Genomic DNA, 13,330 nt, shown 5'->3' with positions numbered 1-13,330 from the left:
CACTTGCCTGCTTCAATATACGGTATTAAATTTTGTTGCACCTGTTGTGACAAAGTGGGAATGTTCTTAATATTTTCTCTGAATACTGTGTGGGTGCCTCAGTTTCCCCTGCAAGGTGCCAACTGACGGTGTTGGGGACAAAGAGATCAGGTGGCCTCCTTGTCCGGAAGAGACACAAAGGCCAGATGAGGGAGTGTCAGTTTGGAGCTGGCTGGGGAAATCGAGAGAGGCCCAGAACTTGGGTCTGGGCTCCCCACCCCCAAAGATGGACCTGACTGAGGGGTCCTGTTTTCTGTACCTACAAGCTCTGTTTTAGACTGTGATCCTGTCGTCTAATAAACCTTCTGTTTTACTGTCTGGCTGAGAGTCACGTCTGACTGCAGAGTTGGGGTGCAGGGACCTATGGTTGCCCCAGGACCTGCCTGGGCAGACTCGCTGCGGAAAGCGCACGGTGTGGAAGGGCTGAATGCTCCGAGGTCAGACCCAGGAAGGTGTAAGCTTCTTGCCCTGGGGACAGTCTGCTCAGAGAGAGGAGGCTCCCCCAGAGTCCTGACTGGCTTTGTATGGAGTAGTTCCAAAGCATCCCAGCATCCCCTTCCACACCATGCGCTTCCCGGAAGTCTGCACAGGCACTGACACTCCCTCCTCTGGCCTTTGTCTCTTTTCCAGGAATTAGGAGGCCACCTGATCTCTTTGTTCTCCCACACCTTCAGTTGGCAGCTTGCAGGAGAGTGGCCCAGGCCATCAGTTGCCTGGACACAGGGTTGCAGCCATTGTCTGTGCAGACGGCATCACACTGGCCCTGTAGGGCTCTGCAACAATCACACCCCCTTATCCCACCATCTAGATCCTTGAGAAATGCATAGGGGAAACTGAGGCACCCACACAGTATTCAGAGAAGAACATTCCCACTTGGTAACACCTGTATACGACTAGTTATATACTTTAAAGGGGTGTAAAATAATCAAGTATTGTGGTAAACACAATGATACTCCAAACTGACCACCAAATTTAAGTTGCATGTTTTTCCCCTCAGGTGAGGGCTCTGGGGTGGGGCTGGGGATGAGGGGTTCACAGTGCAGGAGAGTGCTCAGGGTTGGGGTACTGGGGGCACAGGGCTGGGGATAAGGAACTTGGGATGCAGACAGGCTGCCCCAGGGCTAGGGCCAGAGAGGATTCCCCTCCAACCCCATTACCGGCAGCAGCTAGCTCCAGGGGAGGGACCCCTCCTCTCCTCCCTCCCTGCAGCACACTCACTCTGCACCACAGTCACTGCACATGCTCCTAGGGACTCTCTCAGGTCCAGAAAACCCACTCACCTCCCCTATGGTGGGTACCGGGTGTCAAGGAGTCCCTGGGCGATGCTCTGGAACTGCTCCCCACAAAGCCAGGCAGGACTCTGGGGAGCCTCCTCTCCCTCGGCCAGGGCAAGAAGCTCACACGGCTTCACCTCCTGGGTCTCTCCTTGGAGCATTCAGCCTCCTCTGCCCTTCCGTGCGCTTCCCACAGCGAGTCCGCCCCGGTGGGGTCCTGGGGGGGCCACAGGGTCCTGCACCCCCACTGTGCAGTCAGACGTGACTCTCAGCCAGCCAGTAAAACAGAGGTTTATTCGATGACAGGAACGGGGTCTAAAACAGAGTTTATAGGTACAGCAAACCAGACCCCTCGGCCGGGTCCATCCTGGGAGGCAGTGAGGCAGACCCCCCGCCATCCACACTTCACTCCTCGTCCCCAGCCAGCTTCAGACTAACCACCCCCTCCAGCCCCTCCTCCTCTGCTCAGCCCCTTTCCGGGCCAGGAGGTCACCTGACCTCTTTGTCTACAACACCTTCAGCTGGCACCTTTGCAGAGGAGGGGCCCAGGCCATCAGTTGCTAGGATAAAGAGTGCCAGGCATTTAGGTGCACTGGGCCTTTGCTCTGTAGCAACCACACACCCTTCTCCCACCACCTAGATACTTAAGAACTGCAGAGGGGACACTGAGGCACCAACACAGTATTCAGAGAAAACATTAAGAACATTCCCAGTTCATCACACCGGGGGGGGCGGTTTGCCATCATGTGTGGCCTCCCCACCCCTGCTGCTGCCCCGGGGGGGGCGGGGGAGAGAGCTCCCAAGCACCTGTGTGCCTCCTTCCTCCTCCTCTCTCCCTCTTCCCCTCCCCTGATGCTCCAAGAGGCTGCCGGCTGCTGATCTCTATAGCCTTAGGCAGAAGCAGCACAAACAAAGGAGAGAGTCACTGCCTGAAAGAAAACAGACAGGGAAGCTCCGAGGCGGGGGCAGGCGAGAAACCCAGCTCCAAATATTGGTGGAGCAGAGCCCTCAGCCTTAAATATTCCTGGGGCTTAAGCCCCTCAAGCCCATATAAGTTGGCACCCCTGGAGGAGGATAGATAGATAGATAGATAGAGGGGGTGGATGGGGATAGAGAGACAGACAGACATATTCCTCACTCTTAAAAAGAAGAGCACTGTGGCTTGCCCAGAGTTCAATTTAGTACAGTATTCTGCCTCCAGTGATAGCCAGTACCAGATGGATCACAAATTGAATATGAGATAGTAATGTAAGAAACATAAGAACGGCCATACTGGGTCAGACCAAAGGTCCACCTAGCCCAGTATCCTGTCTTCTGACAGTGGCCAATACCAGGTGCTTCTGAGTGAATTAACAAAACAGGGCAATTATCCAGTGGTCCATCCCTTGTCATTCAGTCCCAGAATCTGGCAAGTCAGAGGCTTTGGGTTGTGTCCCTGACAATCTTGGCTAATAGCCATTGGTGGACCTGTCCTCCATGAACTCATCTAATTCTTTTTGAACCCAGTTATACTTTTGGCCTTCACAACATACCCAAGCAATGAGTTCCACAGGTTGACTGTATGTTGTGTGAAGAAGTACTTCCTTAGGTTTGTTTTAAACCTGCTGCCTATTAAATTCATCAGGTAACCCCTAGTTCTTGTATTATATGAAGGGGTAAATACAATTTCCTTATTCACTTTCTCTACACTATTCTTCATTCTTTAGATCTCTATTATATCCCTTGTTAGTCCCAGGCTTTTCACTCTTTTGTACAGAAGCATGTACGCATGCCAAAGGTTAATCAATTTTGTTGCCCTTTTCTGTATCTTTTCCAGTTCTAATATATCTTTTTTGAGATGAGGCAACCAGAACTGCATGGAGTATTCAAAGCATGGGCGTCTATTTTCTGTCTTATTATCTATCCCTTTCCTAATGATTCCTAACATTCTGTTAGATTTTTTGACAACTGCTGCACATGGAGTAGATGTTTGCAGAGAACTATCCACAATGATGACAAGATCTCTTTCTTGATGGGTAACAGCTAATTTAGACCCCCATCATTTTGTATGTATAGTTGGGATTCTATATGTGACATTATCTGATCAAAATATGACCATATAGATCATTGTTGCAACCACTGTTATATATTTGCAACAAACCTTGCACAAAATGTGGCATGTAAGATGTCTATTGAAAGCTTATGATTTGCTGGTTATGATTATGCTATCTGAATGCATGTATTATTTTTGTATTTGAAGTTATGAGCATTGGCTCTATTGTTGTATTTCAAATGTTTGCTCCTGGGGTAATGCCCACAAGGTATTTAGCCAGCACATTTTGGAGAGACTATCAAATTAAGTGGCTCATCAAGAAACACTTAACTGACAATGGACCATGGGGATGCCCATCTACACTGAATGAACTGTCATAGAATCATAGAATCATAGAGTATCAGGGTTGGAAGGGACCTCAGGAGGTATCTAGTCCAACCCCCTGCTCAAAGCAGGACCAATTCCCAACTAAATCACCCCAGCCAGGGCTTTGTCAAGCCTGACCTTAAAAACCTCTAAGGTCCTGTAATCATGCTGTGTGAGGTATAGGTAATGGCTTCTACTGTGGCCAAACCTTCATGCATGTACATATGACTCTGAATTCTATCTTATCACCTGTAATTTTCCACTGGTTGTGCTGGGGGCTTTGTTTGAGATAATGGGTTTCCCTCCACATGGCAGAAGATATAAAAGGCCTTGGAATGGAAACCCCTCAATTTTGCCCCTTTTCTGCTCCAGCCTCTGGACTATGAACTTACACTAATGGAAGCATTCTAACCAAGGGACTGAGGTTCTTCCAACGATTTGGAAGCAGACAGAGACTTGAGTTAAGCCAGCAGTTTATTCCATCACAGCTACAAGCCTGAGCCCAGAACTTTGCCATTACTGTATGGCAAAACTTTGACCAGTTTTAACTTCTTTCTTTCTTTCTTTCTTTCTTTCTTATAAACCTTTAGATATTAGATACTAAAGGATTGGCATCAGCGTGATTTTTGGGTGAAATCTAAGTTATATATTCACTTGGATGCATGGCTGGTCCTTTGAGATCAGAAGAACCTTTTATTTGATTAAATTGTTTTTTAAAAAACACTCATATTTAAAACCAGTGTTTTGGGGGGTGATACAAAAACTGGAATACCTAAGGAAACTGCTTTTATGACTTCTTGTTAGCCAGTGTGGTGAAACAGAAGCTTACTTTCGTTCCTGGTTTTGGTATATCTTATGGAGGAATAGCCATTAGTTTAGGGTGTGTCTATCCTATTTCTCAGCAATTTGTCCTGAATTTGGTATTCTCAGTTGTGACCCACTGAGGCATGGCTACATCATATACATTATTTAGCATTTCTCAACATTGACTTTCATCTGCCATTTTATTGTCCAGTCACTCAGTTTAGTGAGATCCCTTTGTAACTCTTCCCAGTCTGCTTTGTATCCTCTGCAAACATTACCATCTCACTGTTTACATTGTGACACAGTTGCAAAAAAGGCTAATATCATTCTGGGGCAGGGATTGGTAACCTTTGGCACGCGGCTCGACAGGGTAAGCACCCTGGTGGGCCGGGCCAGTTTGTTTACTTGCAGCGTCTGCAGGTTTGGCGGATCACAGCTCCCACTGGCCATGGTTTGCCGCTCCAAGCCAATGGGAGCTGCTGGAAGCAGCAGCCAGCACATCCCTCATCCCGTGCCACTTCCCGCAGCCCCCAATGGCCTAGAGTGGTGAACAGCAGCCAGTGGGAGCCGCCCTATGGACGCTGCAGGTAAACAAACCAGCCTGGCCCGCCAGAGTGCTTACCCTGGTGAGCCACATGCCAAAGGTTGCCAATCCCTGTTCTGGGGTGTATTAACAGGAGTGTTGTATGTTAGACATAGGGGAAGTAATTCTCCTGCTCTACTCACAAGTGGTAAAGTCCCAGCTGGAGTCCTGTGTCCAGTTGTGGGCATCACACTTCAGGAAAGTGACAAGTTTCAGAAGGGTAGCCGTGTTAGTCTGTTTCAGCAAAATCAACGGGAGTTTCCAGTGACACCTTAAAGACTAACAAATTTATTTGGGGATAAGCTTTCATGGGCTGGAACCCACTTTATCAAATGCAGCTATCAAACTATAAGGGTAGTTAAGGACTGGAACAGATTTCCAAGGGAGGTTGTGGAAACCCCATCATTGGAGGTTTCTGAGAAGAGGTTAGACAAACACCTGTCAGGGATAGTCTAAGTATATTTGGCCCTGCTTCAGAGTGGGCAGATTGGACTAGATGACCTGTTGAGGCATAAGAACATAAGAACATAAGAACATAAGAAAGGCCGTACCGGGTCAGACCAAAGGTCCATCTAGCCCAGCATCTGTCTACCGACAGTGGCCAATGCCAGGTGCCCCTGAGGGAGCGAACCTAACAGGCAATGATCAAGTGATCTCTCTCCTGCCATCCATCTCCATCCTCTGACGAACAGAGGCTAGGGACACCATTCTTACCCATCCTGGCTAATAGCCATTTATGGACTTAGCCACCATGAATTTATCCAGTCCCCTTTTAAACATTGTTATAGTCCTAGCCTTCACAACCTCCTCAGGTAAGGAGTTCCACAAGTTGACTGTGCGCTGCGTGAAGAAGAAGGCCCCTTTTCTGTTAATCTGTGCTTCAGGGGATCATGTAAGACACTCTGCAGTAGTTAGTTATGGGATTACATGTGCACAGGGAAGTATTTTCTTAACCCACGTTGTGGAATGGTTGGTTTGTTTCCTGGAGCCGGAGATTTCACATACCCTGCTGTGCTCATGTTTTGGATGAAACAACTGAAACAAAGAGTAAAACTTTGAAGAAGAAGGTGCTTTTATCTTTCTTCACTCACTCTTGGGATAAGCTCCCGGAAGAATGTGGTAGCAGAGGCATCAGCCTAATGAGCAATTACAGGATTTTGCATCATTTCAGTGAAATGACAGCTAGCAAAGATTGTTAAATATTTTAACATATGAACAGTTTCTTTTGACCTAGGTATCTGTATAATTATGGAGGTGGTTGACCATGGTTTCATTGTTAAGATGGAGTTGAGATTTTACTCCTGGGGAAATTCTGCGCTACTTCAGCTTTAATGAGCTGCACATATTTTTAATTTTTTTGTGCAGAAAAAAGCTTCTGCCAAAATATTGCTGCAGTTCTGCCTTTTGCCCACCACAGGGTACTGTGGTGATAGAACAAAGCCCAGCTCCCCACCAGCTATGGAAGAGAAAGAGCCTGCCTTCTTCACATCACCTGTTGGGCCAGGTCAGGAGACAGGGGCTATGGGGAGACAGACAGTGTGGGCTGCTGTGGGGTCAGACAGGGGCTCATAAGGGCTACTGGGAGAGGACAGACCGGTACAGGGGCTGAATGGGAGTGGAGGCACAGAGCCACAGAGGGGAGGGGGTGCAAAGCCACATGGTGATCGGGGAGGGGATGCAGAGCTACATAGGGACAGAGAGTGGTTGAGTGAGGGCACAGAGACACATGGGGATGGGGAGGGGTACACAGTCACATAGGGACAGGGGGAGGGAGTGCAGGGTCACAGGGGGATGGGGGTGGGGGTGGAGGAACACATGTGGACAGGGGGTACAAGGACACATGGGAATAGGTGAAGATGTACCTGACTGAATGGGAGAGGCTAAGGGTCAACCAGGGTCTGCATGGGGGAAACTCCCTAACAATCCATCCTTGACCCTCCAAAAAAACCTGTTCCATACTTTCCCCACCCATATCCAACAACCCTCCAAGTTCACAGCCAGGCTCCTTCCCAGCAATTTACTTCCCTCTCCCTCAGCTCCTCTATTATCCCTGATTCCCTCAAGCTTTGCACTACTTCTGAGAAGTGCAGGAAATATGGTTCTATATTGTAGTTTGAATTAATTATTACTCAGAGTTCTGTGTTATATGCCTAGTACGGAATCTATTTGTCAAAAAGCATTTCCTGAATCGTTTTTTATGTTACAGAATACTTACTTACAGGTATTTTGAAATAAATGACCATAAATAATTCAAACTGGTGTGTACAGCCCTGTGCAGATACAAATTTCTATCTGCAGATGAGGATATCCGCGGATAGCAATTGGTATCCAGGGATCCACAGGGCTCTACTCCCAGGAAATGCAGCAGCCAAGGAGAGAAGAACTTGGTGCCACCACTCCAAGGAGCCAGCGTCCCATGCCGGCAGGCCCCTCCCGGCCATACTGTATGAACCCAGACAGGAGATGCAAAGACTTTCAAATATTTTACACAGAATTTTTAATTTTTTGGCACAGAAATTCCCCCAGGAGTAGATCATGGCACCGTTGTTCTGGATGCCACTCAGCCAGAGTGACACAGAACCAGCCTTTCAGAGTTTGCTAACCAACCCAAGCATAGGAAATGTTATGAACGCCATCCCTCCTCTTTTCATTGGGATGAACATCGCTCTGTGTCTTTCTGGGTCTTGGAAGTGCTCGCTCACCCTCCCCTTTGCACAATCAGGGTGCAGGAGAAAGGGTCTTTACAGAATTAAAGACAGGACTAGATTGGGGGGTTTCCAGCAATGATCTCATTGATCTATTTGTTGGTGTCCCAGCACCGCAGTTTTAATAAGGCCCCCTGCAATTTCTCTAATCACTATCATTTTCCTGCCCTTCCTCTGGGGGGTGTCTTACTTGGGAGCCAGGGCGAAAGGGCAGAAGCAGATGATATAATTAATCTCTGTAGCTGTGTTATCCCCAGCCCAGTCAGAGCATCCCACGGGGTGCCATGGCCATTGAGATTAATTAAAATGTTGACATTTCTAATGAGTCCCCAGGCTGGGCCTTCTCAGTGCGCTGGTACCAGGCTCAGAAGTTATTCTTGGTTTCCATCAGCTGAGATCTGTGTGTCATTGCCACGGACACTGGAGCTGGAACTGCATTTGTCTATTTTAATTTATATTATCCCTATTGTCTGGAATTGAGACATGGGTCCCTTTGTGCAACACACAGCACAGATACAGAGATACAGTGCCCACCTGAATACAATACACATTTCATAGCTGAGAGTGACAGAGAATTTAATTACCCATGTGTAATGCCAACAGACTTGGGTTATCAGCAGGCAGGATTGAACCTGGGACTTTTGGAGCTAAAAGCATGAGCCTCTAGTCAACTGGCACTTAGTTAAGGCTGTAAAGCAGCTTCACTGATCTCTCTTACTCAGTGGTCTCAGTAGCTCTACATTACACATGTATAACCAGGTCAGGAAACCGAGGCACAAAGCAGTGTAGTGAGTTACTTAAGGTCAAATACAGAATCTTCTACAGAGCCTGTACTGGAACCTAGATCTCCCGTGTTCCAGGCCTTTGTCTTACCTGTAAGATAATGGTTTACAAATAATTCCCATAGGCTCTTTAAATGTAGGTGTGGTGAATTGATACAGTTCTCAATTACAAAATACTATAGCCGCCTGCTCTCTTGGCTTCTCCCTCTATGGCTGTCCAGTGCCCATGGCTTGGAGGTTAATGGAGCTGTCCCATTATCCATCAGAAGCTACAGTGGTTTTAAAAATCAATGTACACATTTTGTGCACTGATTTCCCATTCGAGGTTTTCTTTTCTCAGGCACCATAAGTCTGGATTTGTGATATTTTAATGCAGCTAAACGTATGTGTGCACATCTGGGAACAAAGAATCGAGGCTGTGCTTACAGGATGGGGGCCTGTCTCCTGGGTAGCAGCAATTCTGAAAAAGATTTGGGGCTCATGGTGGAGAATTAGCTGAACATGAGCCCCCAGTTTGATGCTGTGGCCAGAAGACCTAATGCAACTTTGGGATATAAAAAGGAGCAATCTCTAGTATGAACAGAGATGTGATTTTACCATTGGTGTGACCACTGATGGTACACTCTGTCCAGTGCTGGTGTTCACAATTCCAGACGGGTGCTGACACATTGGAGAGGAATCAGAGAAGAGCCAGGAGAATAACTGAAGGGTTAGAAAACCTGCCATGTAATGATAGACTTAACGAGTTCAAGCTCTGTAGAGCTGTGTAACAAGGCTGAGATTTTCAAAGTCCTCTTCAAGGTTTGAATCTCCAATTTGTATTACTTGTAGTGCAGACTGAGTGTGCCTGTCCCTTAGGCAGCTTTGAAAATGTCAGACAGCGAAGTAAGAGTATTTCTATGGTTATTAGTGATCCAGATAGATAGATAGATAGATAGATAGGGGCTGTGTGGGGATGGGGCGAGACAGAGAGAGATGTGTTTGTCGATGTATTTCTATGCAGACCCACATGCTACTCCTGCAGCTGCCACACATCAACATGCAGGTGTTTGACCCCCTCTCAGTTTTCTCAGAGCCGCTTTCACCTCCTTGTTCCTCAGCGTGTAGATGGCCGGGTTCAGCATGGGCGTGACCACGTTGCTGAAGATCTGCACAGGGGTCACCAGCACTTTGCTCAGCTGGGGCTGTGTGTAGACAAGGGCGCAGGGCCCAAAGAGCAGCGTCACTACAGCCAGATGTGAGGTGCAAGTGGAGGCTGCTTTGCGCCGCCCTTCAGCAGAGTTTATCTTCAGGACAGAGTAGACTATGCGGATGTAGGATGCGAGGATGAGGAGGAAGCAGGCTGTGGGTACCATGCCAATGTTGGTGAAGCTCACCATCTTGCTGATGTACGTGTCTGCACAGGCCAGCTTGACCACTGGGAAGATGTCGCAGAAGAAATACTCCACCATGTTGGACCCGCAGTAGGGCAGCGTGAAGGTCAGGCTGGTGAGGATGGTGGCATGGAAGGAGCTGGCGATCCAGGTGCCGGCGGCCAGGAGGGCGCACACCCTCCGGTTCATGATGAGCAGGTAGCACAGCGGGTGGCAGATGGCCACGTACCGGTCATAGGCCATGACAGTGCAGAGAAGGCACTCGGTGCAGCCCAGGAAGTGCCAGAAGAAGACCTGGGACATGCACCCGCCCAGAGAGATGGTTCTACTCTGAGCCCAGAGGTTGGCCAGCAATTTAGGGGTGCTGATGGAAGAGAATCCAAGGTCTACGATGGAGAGATTGCAGAGGAAGAAGTACATGGGGGTGTGCAGGCGGGGGTCAGTGAGGATGGCTGAGAAAATGAGCAGGTTGCCCAACAGGGTGCAGAGGTAGAAGTCTAAGAAGGTGGCGAAGAGGATGGTCTGGAGGCCGTCAGTGTTGGGGATCCAAAGAGAATGAAATGAGTCACCACAGTGTGGTTGACCCGTCCCATGAGGGACTGATTCCTGGGGCAAGGGAGAGAAATAATGCCAGTGAGTTACTGAAACTAGGGGTACGTCTACACTACAGGATTATTCCGATTTTACAGAAACCGGTTTTGTAAAACAGATTGTATAAAGTCGAGTGCACGCGGCCACACAATGCACAGTAATTCGGTGGTGTGTGTCCATGGTCCAAGGCTAGCCTCAATTTCCGGAGTGTTACACTGTGGGTAGCTATCCCATAGTTCCTGCAGTCTCCCCCACCCCTTGGAATTCTGGGTTGAGGTACCAGTGCCTGATGGGGCAAAAATCATTGTTGTGGGTGGTTCTGGGTACAGCCTCACCCCTCCCTCCGTGAAAGCAGCAGACAACCATTTCGCGCCTTTTTTCCTGGGTGAACTGTGCAGACGCGATAGCACAGCAAGCATGGACCCTGCTCAGCTCAATACTGCAATCGTGGACGTTTTAAACACCTCGCGCATTCTCGTGCAGTCTATGGTGACCCAGGACCTGCAAAGCCAGGTGAGGAGGAGGTGGCTACGGCAGCGCGGCGATGAGAGTGATGAGGACATGGACACAGAATTCTCTCAAACCACGGGACACTGCGCTTTGGAGATCCTGATGGTAATGGGGCAGGTTCTAGCCATTGAATGCCAATTTTGGGCCTGGGAAACAAGCACAGACTGGTGGGACCGCACAGTTTTGCAGGTGTGGGACGATTCGCAGTGGCTGCGAAACTTTCGCATGTGTAAGGGCACTTTCATGGAACTTTGTGACTTGCTTTCCCCTGCCTTGAAACGCCATAATACCAAGATGAGGGCAGCCCTCACAGTGGAGAAGGGAGTGGCAATAGCCCTCTGGAAGCTTGCAACGCCAGACAGCTACCGGTCAGTCGGGAATCAATTTGGAGTTGGAAAATCTACTGTGGGGGCTGCTGTGATGCAAGTAGCCAAAGCAATCATTAAGCTGCTGCTACAAAAGGTTGTGACTCTGGGAAACGTGCAGGCCATAGTGGATGGCTTTGCTGCAATGGGATTCCCTAACTGTGGGGGGGGGGCCGGTAGATGGAACCCATATCCCTACCTTGGCACCGGAGCACCAGGGCACCCAGTACGTAAACCGCAAGGGGTACTTTTCAATGGTGCTGCAAGCACTGGTGGATCACAAGGGACGTTTCACCAACATCCACGTGGGATGGCCGGGAAGGGTTCATGACGCTCACGTCTTCAGAAGCACTACTCTGTTTAAACGGCTGCAGCAAGGGAATTACTTCCCAGACCAGAAAATAACAGTTGGGGATGTTGAAATGCCTGTCGTTATCCTGGGGGACCCAGCCTACCCCTTGATGCCATGGCTCATGAAGCCATACACAGGCAGCCTGGACAGTGGTCAGGAGCTGTTCAACTACCGGCTGAGCAAGTGCAGAATGGTGGTAGAATGTGCATTTGGCCGTTTAAAGGCGTGCTGGCGCACATTACTGACTCACTCAGACCTCAGCCAAACCAATGTCCCCTTTGTTATTGCTGCTTGCTGTGTTCTCCACAATCTCTGTGAGAGTAAGGGGGAGACCTTTATGGCGGGGTGGGACGAGGCTGAGGCAAATCACCTGGCCGCTGATTACGCGCAGCCAGACACCAGGGAGATTAGAAGAGCACACCAGGAAGCGGTGCGCATCAGAGAAGCTTTGAAAACGAGCTTCATCACTGGCCAGGGTAGGGTGTGACTGCTGTGTTTGTTTCCCCTTGATGAACCCCCACCCCCCTTGATTGACTCATTCCCTGTAAGCAACCCACCCTCCCCCTTCGATTACAGCTTGCTTAAGGAAATAAAGTCACTATCGTTTAAAAATCATGTATTCTTTATTAATTCATTATAAAAAGAGGGAGAGAACTGAGAAGGTAGCCCGGGTGTGGTTTGGGAGGAGGATAGGAGGGAAGGAAAAGGCCACTAAAAAAATTTCACAGTAATGACAACCTTCTGGTTGGGCTGTCCACGGGGGTGGAGTGGGCGGGTGCACGGAGCCTCCCCCCACGCGTTCTTACACGTCTGGGTGAGGAGGATGTGGAACATGGTGAGGGGTGAGGGTGGTTATACAGGGGCTGCAGTGGCACTCTGTGATCCTGCTGCCGTTCCTGAAGCTCCACCAGACGCCAGAGCATGTCAGTTTGATCACGCAGCAGCACCAGAGTTGCATCCCACCACCGCTGATCTTCCTGCCGCCACCTCTCATCTTCCTGCCGCCACCTCTCATCTCGGGCGTCCCTCCTGTCCTCACGTTCACTGGCATCTTTCCTGTAATTTGATACCACCTCCTTCCACTCATTCAGATGAGCTCTTTCCTTGCGGGTTACTTCCATGATATCCGAGAACATTTCATCTTGCGTCTTCTTTTTCCTCCGCCTTATCTGAGATAGCCTTTGGGATGGAGTAGGGAGGCTTGAAAAATTTGCAGCTGCATGAGGGAGGGAAAAAAGGGAGAGAAGTATTTAAAAAGATACATTTTACAGAACAATGGTTATACTCTTTCACCGTGAACAGTACTATTCACCTTACATAGCACATGTGATTTCACTACAAGGTCGCATTTTGCATCTTAATATTGAGTGCCTGCGGCTCTGGTGTTACAGATCTCACAGACACAGGTCCGGGCATCAGAATTCAGCTTGCATGCGGCCACGGTAAGCCACTGTCTTTTGGCTTCTGCAGCCTTCATATATACAGTGCTTTACCCCTCCCCCCACCGCATGGCTGGTACCATGAAAGCTCACTGCTAATCACCCCCCTTCCCCC

At 49.0% G+C, this 13,330-nt stretch overlaps 1 pseudogene; it reads right to left on the bottom strand.

The window, feature by feature from the left end:
* Positions 1–9,619: 9,619 nt before the first annotated feature.
* Positions 9,620–10,551, bottom strand: LOC123347758 (annotated as a pseudogene).
* Between the last annotated feature and the right edge of the window lie 2,779 nt (positions 10,552–13,330).

Source organism: Mauremys mutica, chromosome 13 (genome assembly GCF_020497125.1).
Source record: "Mauremys mutica isolate MM-2020 ecotype Southern chromosome 13, ASM2049712v1, whole genome shotgun sequence".
NCBI classification, from domain to species: domain Eukaryota; kingdom Metazoa; phylum Chordata; order Testudines; family Geoemydidae; genus Mauremys; species Mauremys mutica.
This window is presented reverse-complemented; position numbering and strand designations above follow the sequence as displayed.